General features: G+C 35.1%; 1 pseudogene; it reads left to right on the forward strand.

The window, feature by feature from the left end:
* The window catches only part of LOC117111418, an 18486-nt pseudogene extending 10608 nt beyond the window's left edge, over nucleotides 1–7878 (forward strand).
* Nucleotides 7879–9522: the final 1644 nt, after the last annotated feature.

Raw genomic sequence — 9522 nt, forward strand, 5'->3', positions numbered from 1 at the left:
TGTTAGACGTACCTGAAGATGGCGAGGGGTTTGATTATGGATTCAAATTGAAATCAGTAAGTTGCTGGACCGGTAGAATTTTGGCTCAGCTGTTTGCATTTCATGCCCAAGGTTATAAGTTTAAATTCTGCCAAAATTAATAAAATATTTTAATCTCTACAGAAACGTCTGTTCAGATGTCATCATACTATTAAAATTATTAGGTGTGCTCTTTGTCCTGAGACACAGCAGACAGTATTTTTATCAGACATTGTATGATGAAGCAGAGCATCATCCAACTTGAAACAGACATAGAATAAAACTTGAATCCTGTCCAGACTATCATATTTTATTTGACAAAAACATGGGACATGCCTAAATATGGTCATGATAGTATAACCTCAAGACCATATATAGGCACACCATCACTATAAATGGTTTTCTCAAAGAAAATCAGATTGATAATCTGGGCAGAGCTTTAAGTTTGATCAGATATGTAAACAAACTTATACACTACATTATTAACTGCGTTCCAGTATCACCAGGAAAAAGGTAAGCACACACAAGCTGCTAACCAGGCAGGGTGGTTGTCCACACTGGCCCACCATAATTTTGATGTTCTTTTTTATCTCTTTTTACAGAAATTCAAGTCAATACAAAATGCAAGATAAACCTTATCTTCTGTATTAATTTTTACAATACATTACATACAAAGACATTTGTTATGATGGCACTGGAAATTCAAGTGCATACAAGGAAGGATACAAATTACTTTTAATAATATATCTATATTTAATAGTTTTCTTTTAATTTTTATATAAATTTGTATATATTTTTAATCATTTTTTTTTATTCAGGAGAGAAAAATATAAGTCACCTTGAGTCGACAGCTTTTGGTGTACAGGGAGGGTTTGTTGGAGGTAGGACCCCTACTGCAGGATCCAGCCACAAAGGTGGAAGCAAAAATTCCCAGGCACCTGATCCAGGTATGTATCCAATAAATTATTAGTTCTGTTCATTGGAGAAGCATCCTCATCACGGCCTTAACACCAAGATTAGCACCACACGCAAGATCCAGTCAACATTTACTTCTTCAATCAATCAATCAATCAATCAGGATTTATATAGTGCCAATATCCACGACAGAATGCAATTTTCAGTTGCGCTGTGACAATGACAATTTTTGTTGACACGATAAGAAGGCCCTCCAATTCAAGATCCGTCTAATTCCGAGACCCTCTTATTTGAGACCACATTTCCAAAGTACCAACTGAAAAATTTCAGTTTTTGAAGCCTATAGTTTTTTTACTAAACCCAGAAGACCACCCAACATTTCCGAGTCCCGAAGAGGTTTCAATTTTCAAAGCAAATTTATGATTTAATTCAATTCAAAATAATTTTTAAAAATTTTACAAAAGCCATATGTTTGATCTTTTCTAGGCATTATCTACTAAAACTTAACAAGTGAATGAATTTTTATCTGTTTCTTTGTTGACATAGTTTCAACTGCCATGGCTGTTACTCAGAATTGGCATTCCATATTTCCAATCGAGAATGAGAACTTAATTTATGGACGTTGGGAAGATGACATAATCTGGGATCCAGAGGTTTGTTCTTAAGTCATTTTTAGCTCCGATGAGGAGTTCTAGAAACACTCGGCTGATTGATTAATAGATTTTGTTTAGATCTACTGCCTCTATTATACTGCCCTCATGAAGAGCTCTAGAAACACTCGGCTGATTGATTAATAGATCTTGTTTAGATCTACTGCCTCTATTATACTGCCCTCATGAAGAGCTCTAGAAACACTCGGCTGATTGATTAATAGATCTTGTTTAGATCTACTGCCTCTATTATACTGCCCTCATTGGAACTTTCAAGATATGATTTCATTTGATGAGTAAATGAAGTACTGTATGAACAAACAGTAAACATGGCATATATCGCATATGCCATTTTCATTATTATCATCATCCAAGGATTTTTTTTGCTTTTTTGCAGAAGATGGATAAGATCCCATATCCCAAGCCGCTGTTATTAGATCTGAATGATGAGAACATCTTGCTGGGTATCCCAAAGGATAAGAACCCTAATCAAACCCTTTCCCCAACTAAGGAGAAGAAGGAACCAAGACGATCCCAAGTGCTGCTCAAGAAAGCTGGAGTCACCAGAGATGACGATGACGAAGTATGCCAAAAACTTTTTTTTTCATAGACATTTGAATGTATATAATATGTTATAAACAGGAAAAGATCCTGGTTGGGGCGGGGGGAGCCAGACACTCCCAACCCCTCCCCCTAAACAAAGAATAGAGAGAGAGAGAAAAGACAGTGGTATTGAAAGTGCTGCATGATGCCTCTATGAAAGTTGTAATTTGTGTATGCATATCTTATTTAACAATCAACTTTATAGCAATTTCCCCCTCCCCCCATTAGTGTTTCACACGTTGCATGACCCCTACTGATATATTTCTGCACCGATAATGGTGATTTTCGTTGCTCCTTTAGGATGACTCAATTGAAGATGATGAGGGAACAGATCCGTACAATATTTCAAATGATGAGTACTATTACCCCAAGAACATTGGTGAGAATAAGCTGAGAGTCAGCATGGCAGGAAACCTACAGGTAATAGAACATTCCATCATGCTCTCTATTAAAAATTTCCTAAGCTGGGCACTTACTACGCACGGCGGTCATCAGCCGACACGAATCTATGGAGAACGCAGTGCAACGACGCTCACGCAATGGGTTGTTTTTTATGACGATCAGTTTATACTGCTACTGACAATCAGCTGAAGGCATTGCATTGCTATCACCCAGTGGAAGTTGAGTTGAGTCCATTGTACAGCAGTCGTAAGACGGTTGTACAATGCAGTAAGTACCTGAATATACAAGGTACCACTCTATGGGATTTTGTTTATGACTTTCTAACACTCTGTAAGCATTGACCTGATTTATAAGCATTTTTTTATTTTTACATTAAAATGGTTAAGGTGTTTGCTTTATAATTTAGGCTCCTGGCACCAAATCCTAAAACACCAGTTTGCTATCACAAGAAATCTTCATAAAGGGATTTCGTTTAGAGCATTACATCATGTAATCAGTAATCACTTTTTTATGTAAACATCAATATTTATTGTTTTTTTTTTTCCTTTTATAAATATTTCTTGTGTGAAAACTAAATGATTATTTTTGTTTTTTTAAAATAAAGCATTTAACTCCAGCTGTTGAGTTGAGACAGCCTTTCTTTCCAACACATCTTGGACCATTTAAGCTCCGTCATTTCCATCGGCCTATTTTNNNTTTTTATTTTACCATTATTTAACATAATGCTTGTTATTTTGAATCAACATTTTTATACATATATGTAAAAATGTAAAATTTGTCTACCCTCTCCTTTTAAGCATACTGTTTGTACACTAGTGAAAATGTAGAATAGTATATAATTATGAAGGTTATTATAATTTTTCAATCTTCAGAAACCTGGAACTGATGCAAAGCCACCATCATTTGATTATGGTGAGACAACATTTGTACACACCTCCCCATTCCTCGGAAACATCCCCCCTGGCACCTCCCTACAAGCCCTTGAGAACAACCTCTACCGTGCCACGATGTACACAGACAAGATGCCGACTACAGATTTCTTGGTGATTAGAACCAGACAGAAGTATTTTATTCGGAACCTGAACACAATCTTTACTGTTGGGCAGGAATGCCCATTGATGGAAGTGCCCGGACCAAACTCCAAGAAAGCTAATAATCAAGAGACTTCCTACAGGTAAGTTCTGTCCACACTATCAAATAGCATCCTCATTCTTTTTTCACTCTTAAGATCTGTCCACACTTTCAAATTTTCTTTGACAAAAAAACTGTTGTATGCCATACATAGTCATGATGTGCCCATATATAGTCATGATGTGCCCATATATAGTCATGATGTACCTATATATAGTCATGATGTGCCCATATATAGTCATGATGTACCTATATATAGTCATGATGTACCTATATATAGTCACGATGTGCCCATATATGGTCATGATGTGCCCATATATAGTCATGATGTACCTATATATAGTCATGATGTACCTATATATGGTCATGATGTGCCCATATATAGTCATGATGTGCCTATATATAGTCATGATGTACCTATATATGGTCATGATGTACCTATATATGGTCATGAAATTGTTTATGCTTGGTAGATAAAGTAACATTAAAAGGACAAACAACAAAGATTCAATACATAAAATATTTAAAGGTTTTTATATATCGATTATTTTACAAGAGCAAAGACAAGATCAAGCGCATTAAGATGGAGGACATTAAGAAAGCCTTTCCAACACATTCTGAAAGTAGCATCAGAAAAAGGTTAAAACTATGTGCAGACTTCAAGAGAACAGGTAAGAAATGATATTAATTTCATTTCTTTCAATGCCAGGGTCCTGGGTTCAAATCCTGTGATTTTTTTTCTTACAACTGAAAAATATCTCCTCCATCTAAGCCTCATAATGAGACTTAAAACATCTTATTTAGGAGGGCCCCTGATTGTCAACTGACCTTTTGGGTTAATTTGGAAGAGTCACCCTGATGAATATGGTATTTAAAAAAAATGTATTTGTGATGTGTCCCCATTAATCCTGAACAAAGTAGCAAAATATTAAAAACATCTTTTCTATCCTATAGTTGATTAGCTTTAGAATAGAATACACCTTATTGTGTTTGTTAATCTCCTTTAATTTGTAATCTTCATCATTATCATCATCATCATCATATTATCATCAACTGTTTCAATAGGTATCCAGGATCAGTTCCAACATGAGTGGGAATAATTTTTATCGTGAATATCCTTCTGTAATTGTGTCTCTCTCTGTGTAAACACAGAAAATTTTATCTATAAATTTTGCATGTCATTACTAGGAATGGATTCCAATTGGTGGGTTTTGAAACCAGACTTCCGTCTTCCAATTGAGGAAGAGATGGGATCAGTGGTGACCCCAGAGCAGTGCTGTGCTTATTATTCTATGTTGGCTGCAGAGCAGAGGTTAAAGGTTAGTAATAAAAGGCACTGTACAGGCAATCAAATATGTGAGGTCTCACCACATAATGAGTCTCATGGTTAGAAAATCAAAAATTGAGTTTATATTATATTTGGGTAGATCACGTTATAAGCTTTCATTTGGTCTCTGAATAGCTTCCCTACTATAAGTAAATCCAGAGATGTGAGCATTTAACGTTTAGGTATATAAGAACCACATTTTGAGAAAATCAGCCTCAAAGATAAACTAACCTGTACAAATAATATGACTAGAATTACAGAATATGTGCAGAGAACACTGTTTTGGCAAGAAAATTCACTTACAAAGTATACAGTCATAAAATATAAGTATCAAGTTATTCAAAAACATTAAAATCAACATTTTGTAACAATGTTGACTTTGGCCTGTTTTGGTGAATATCTCAATATCATTTCACCTACGATGCGTCACATTTCGTGGTGCGACCTCACATATAATTTCACAAAAACATGTGAAACGCCTAAATAAGGTCATGATGATGTCACATCATGACCGTATGTAGGCACGTCATGACTAAATAAGAGCATATTTTTCTGGACACAACTCCACAAGCAGCACAACTTCAACATGACAACAACACATTCAACAACACAATTGTTGCCATTCTATTGGACACATCCCAACATCTAAATTCATATATTTGTTTGACTTATTAGACATTATCTTCAATATTGTAGACTTGAGTCATTTGTATAGAATGCATTCCATTTAAAATTAATGTTAGTTTTGTTTGTCTATCAATAGTTTTTCAAACTGTAGATCTCTTGTTCACCAGTTAGTATAACTCATATCCAATCATATGTTTTTTAGGATGTTGGTTACGGTGAGAAATAATTCTTTGCTCCAGAAGACGATAATGAAGACGATAATGCAAAGATTGATGATGAGGTAATATACAACTAGTGCTTATCACCTTAATGTCCATCATTGGAGTTGAGTTGAAAATCTTAGTGGTTAAGATGCTTACCTTCAAATCCCAGGGTCCTGGGTTCAAATCCTGTAACAGCAGGACTTTTTCATATGACTAAAAACAACACCACTCCCTAAGCCTCATAAAGACACTTATCAAAATGCATCACATTATTTCATTTATTTAAGAGGACCCATGAATATTTAAAAAAATTATTAGATTACATTTACTGATTGGGTGCTCAGGTGAATCTGGTTTCCATACAATTGCTACACGTTATTCCTGACTCCTTTGGCGACGCTGATTGATTAGTTTAATGAGGGAGAGTTCCTGATTGCGTCGGGGCCAGCTACGCAGTACAATGCTTGCTGTGAAAACGCTGTAGCGAATGTGTAGCAATTCTATGGAAACCAAGCTTAACGTATGTGTATTTTGATTTCAACACTGTCCCTCAATAACAATGATTTTGGTTGTGTTTTTCCAAAAAGTTTCCAGGTGAAAACAGCACCATGGAACACAACACGTGCGTTCATATCTGCCATGAAGGGCAAGTGTCTCCTGCAGGTGACGGGAACAGCTGATCCCACAGGATGCGGAGAAGGATTTTCCTATGTCAAGGTTCTAAATAAACCAACTCAACAGAAGGTATGCTAGGTTATTATTTTTGTGTATTACAACCTGAAGGAATTTATATCGCACTGGTTAGGCCCATTTTGGGGTGAAAAATGTGGGGTTGATCAGAAAGGACACATTGACCCCATTGTACATGGGTCAGCATGTGAACTAAAGAATGCTGACGTGGTACACCGAACCCATGACATACCCTGTCCCTGCAGATGGACCATACTGCTCCTGCAGAATACGTAGTTATTATACTCAGAATTTCATTTAGGGTAATTGGTGGTGATGGTGATTATTAGTGTTATGATTATCATCATGTAATTGTTATGAAAAAAATAAATGTTATAACATATAATTATTATTGAATATTAGTATTGTTATTATATTAATGTTTTGATCATGATATACTGTTTGTAGAGGATATGTTATTTTACATGCTTACTATCTTTCTACTCATCATTGATTTAAGCTCAGAAGGAGTAGTACTTAAACTACAGACGTGTATACTACAATGACACCCAAGACATATTTGCAGCCAGACGTAGATAGGCAGACAAGCAAGCAAGCCAAGGTGTCCATAGTGTCCACAGGGCCAGGCCTGTTCAACAACAACTCGTACGCCACGGCTATAGCAATGGCAGCTACTATGCATTCGGCTCAAAAGCCGTCTGGTGAGTCAAGCAGGTTTCACAAATTCCAATGAAGTAAAAAATTAAAGTAAATTATAAACCTGTCCTTTAAAGCACAAATACACATAGTTTGCCCATATATGGGCATGATATGACATCATGCCCACATATAGATGTGTTAAGACATAATCATGTCCATTTATTGACAATTCATATTTGTCACAAAATTTGAGTGTGTGAATAGAAGTTTACTACGCTTTGAGCATGTTTTTTTTTTATTAACATTTATACACACAGAGTTCACAAATTCCAATGAAGTAAACAATTAAAAAAAAATTATTGTATATAATAAAAAGAATAATCTTTGAAATTCAGAATTACATTATAGTCAATACTGAGTTTGCACATGGTACATCATTTTTTAGATTGATGGACTAAAATAGAAGTCATGATTGTCCTAAATTTTTTGTGTTGGACAACAGTTGTAATTCCATACAATTGATATGATTTAAGATACCCTTTTGTATACAAAGTCTTACTCACATATATCCTGATACAGATGAACTTGTCAAGTAGTAATTGATGACTCCTTTTCCTCTCCTAGACCCGGAAGCTCTGATGTTATTTTTACACAAGCCGCATTTAATTTTGAATTTAAAATTTCAATTTTTATCCAGATTAAATATAACATTACACTATTGAAATGGAGAGGATAATCAATCCCACCCTCCCACTGACAGCCTCCCTCCCACCGGCGGTCTTAGTGGCCGCCTGTGGGAGGGTGGATGGAGACCCAGCAGAAAGGAAAAGAAAAAAAAAATTGGCGGATGAACGCCTCGGAACCAACAGCCAAACATGCTTTAGTTTAAGGAGTAGGTTTTAGTTTCTTAGGACTACATCAATTTTTTTTTTCAAAATGCAATAGTCAAAGAGCTCAATCACCAAGCAGTGCATAGAACCTTTTTTTTTGTATGATGCACTATACAAATCCAACTATTATCTATAATTATTAATTATATTATCTAAAACTTTCATTGAAGTGTTGGGGTAGGGTGTTTGGGCTCGCTGGCTGTATTATTTTTCTACTAAATATTATGCAGGAAACATTTATTTTGATTATAATTATTAAGGCCTATTTATTGTGCCCCTAATTGGCGGCTTTTTTTTTTCTTTTGCAAACATTGGATAGGCTTCTTTTTGATATGGACTTCTTTTCGAGATGGATAGACATCTTTTCGAGGCTACATAGAGGTGTTTGAGCTTCTTTTTAATTTATTGTGTAACGTTATATTCAATAATGAAAATACCTTTAACACAGAATAGTTTGGGAAGAAAAAAGCTAATAAGGAAACAAACACTTTAAACTTTACCTGATCACAAAGGAAGGATGCCCACGGCACAAAACCAATTGTTCATTCCCTTTAGATTATTTCAATTTATTTATATTTTTTCTAATTTACTTTTTCTAATTTACCCTTGCTTCTTTTTAAAATGAATGCTGTAAAGTTTTTGGAATTGCTACTATAAAACAATAAATGTATTAACTGGCATTAAATCACCTAAACTACTGCATAAACCAAGCATGTTGTAATATTTTTTATTTTTTTTTGCCTTGGAATTCATGTACAGTGTATGTACTCTACAAAAAAAGGAAAAAAAAAACCCCTTTGCTATCTTGAAAAGAAGACCATGGGCTTCTTTCGAGATGAGCTTCTACTTGAGATTAACCATTGGGCTTCTGTACGAAGTTTAATTCAAATTCTTCCAACACACACTATAAAATAGAAACAATAATATAAGTATGAGTGGGGACCTAAAATAGAGCAAAGCTTGTGATCATTAAGCCCTAATACAATTTCTAACATTTACATAAAATACAATAAAAAAAACACATAAAATTACCGTAATTTACCGTCAGTGGCGGACCGTCAAGGCAAGCAAGGTATGCTGTGCATACCCTGTCTAAAACAAATAAGAAAATATAGTAGTACAGTTTCTGCGTTTGATTTAACATTTCTTAGCAACAATCTTTTATATAAATCTTAATTTTTTGTAGTGGATTGCTGTAGTTTATTGGAAATTCAAAGTTTTTCAATGTTTGGCCTACTTTTGTATCTAGGATAAGTCATATTTGGGCCTATCACATCGTACTATCTGCTGCTTAGAATTTCCACATGGCTGGTTTTCAATATCAACCAAGCACGTATTCAGTGAGTCAATGGGAGTCAAAGCATACCATAGAGATATAAGAATACTAGAGCGCTAACTGCAATGTATTCGATGTTCGAAATACGCAG

Source organism: Anneissia japonica, unplaced genomic scaffold, assembly GCF_011630105.1.
Source record: "Anneissia japonica isolate Jap-2015-1 unplaced genomic scaffold, ASM1163010v1 scaffold379_len61912_cov120, whole genome shotgun sequence".
Lineage (NCBI taxonomy): Eukaryota > Metazoa > Echinodermata > Crinoidea > Comatulida > Comatulidae > Anneissia > Anneissia japonica.